Consider the following 1,762-nt stretch of genomic DNA (forward strand, 5'->3'; position numbering starts at 1 on the left):
TGACTGTCCGACCTTTCTATGAGATATCTGTCAAGCCAACCTTCCCTAGCTAGCTTTTCTATTACATTTTTTAAGTTGTAACAATTATTGGTAGAGTGCCCATATAATTTATGATATTCACAATATTCGCTACGACTCCCCCCTTCTTGTTCTTGATAGGCCGGGGGGGAGGTAACTTTTCAGTGTGGCAAATTTTCCTGTAAATATCGACTATGGAAACTTGTAGGGGAGTGTAAGAATGATATCTTCTGGGCCTTTCAGACCCGACTTCTTATTTCTTCTTGGGCTCCCTCTCCTTTTCCTTTGATGAGTTAGGGTGCCCGGATCGCCAGCTCAGTTCCTGCAGTCTGGCATTTTCTTCCATATTGATGTACTTTTCTGTTATTTCTTGTACATCTCTCAAAGAAGTCAGATGCCTTTTAGCTCGTTCCTGTACATCACTTAAAGAAACGGGATGTCTTTTAGATATGGATTGCGAGAAGGGTCCTTCTCTAAGTCCATTGACTAGTCCCATTATGACTGCCTCTGTGGACAGGTCTTGAATCTCCAAACATGCTTTGTTGAATCTTTCCATATAGGTTCGTAAAGATTCTCCGACCTCCTGTTTTATTCCCAGGAGGCTTGGTGCATGTTTCACCTTGTCTTTCTGGATTGAGAACCTCATCAAAAACTTCCTTGAGAGGTCTTCAAAACTGGTAACCGACCTTGGGGGGAGGCTATCGAACCACTTCATCGCTGCTTTCGATAGAGTGGTCGGGAAGGCTTTGCATCGCGTAGCGTCGGAAGCATCAACTAGGTACATCCGACTTTTTGTCGGAAGCATCAGCTAGGTACATCCGACTTTTGAAATTGCTCAGATGATGCTTTGGATTCGTAGTTCCGTCGTAGAGGTCCATATCAGGGCTTTTGAAGTTCCTTGGAACTTTAGCCCTCATTATGTCCTCGTTAAAGGGGTCCTCCCCCCCTAATGGTGGCTCTTCCTGTTCGTCACGGGAGTTGCGATTTTTGAGGGAGGATTCTAGCTTTAAGAGTTTTCTTTCTAACTCTTTTCGCCGTTCCATCTCCTCTTTTAGGTACTTTTCGGTTTCCTTTTGCCGCTCCCGCTCTTGCTCTAACTGTTCCAGGCGGCTGTGGACTAACCCCATGAGTTCAGTTACATGGGGTGGTCCTCCTTTTTTTGATTCGCGCCCTTCTGAGGAATTTACCTTTGGGTTTTTTACTCCGGAGGTGCCTTATCTATGCTGATTGTCAATTTCTTGGTGGAGGGCGAGGTCCGCATCGTTATTGCCCGTGTCCATATTCTCTTGCTCAGAATCTGTCTCCACATGGCCTTCTTCGTGGGATCTGTCCGCCATCGATGGATGATCTCTCGGGTCCCCGGCAACGGCGCCAATGTTACGGTGGGTAACCGGAGATTAATAGAATAGATGGTGTAGGTTGGCCCAATCGTCCGCGGAGGGTGAACTCCGAGTTGGTTTACACGCTGGAGCCTCCTTCCGACTTGTATACGTGGGTGAATGGGGGGTGGTACCTGCAAAGACACTCCGATGCCTAAGTCAGCAAGGGTGTTAGCAGGTCTAGAGAGTATTGGGCTTAGAGATACCTGAGGGATGTCAGTGTATTTATAGTGGTGAGCCAATAACCACCGTTGGAGTAGTGCCGTATCTTTAGGGTGCTAACCGTCCCATTATCTTGGGGAGGTTAAGATATGGCTTTATGAAGCGGTTAGAGAGATTTTAGGGGCGGTTACTCATTTGAATGA

This window comes from Arachis duranensis, chromosome 10, assembly GCF_000817695.3.
Source record: "Arachis duranensis cultivar V14167 chromosome 10, aradu.V14167.gnm2.J7QH, whole genome shotgun sequence".
Taxonomy (NCBI): domain Eukaryota; kingdom Viridiplantae; phylum Streptophyta; class Magnoliopsida; order Fabales; family Fabaceae; genus Arachis; species Arachis duranensis.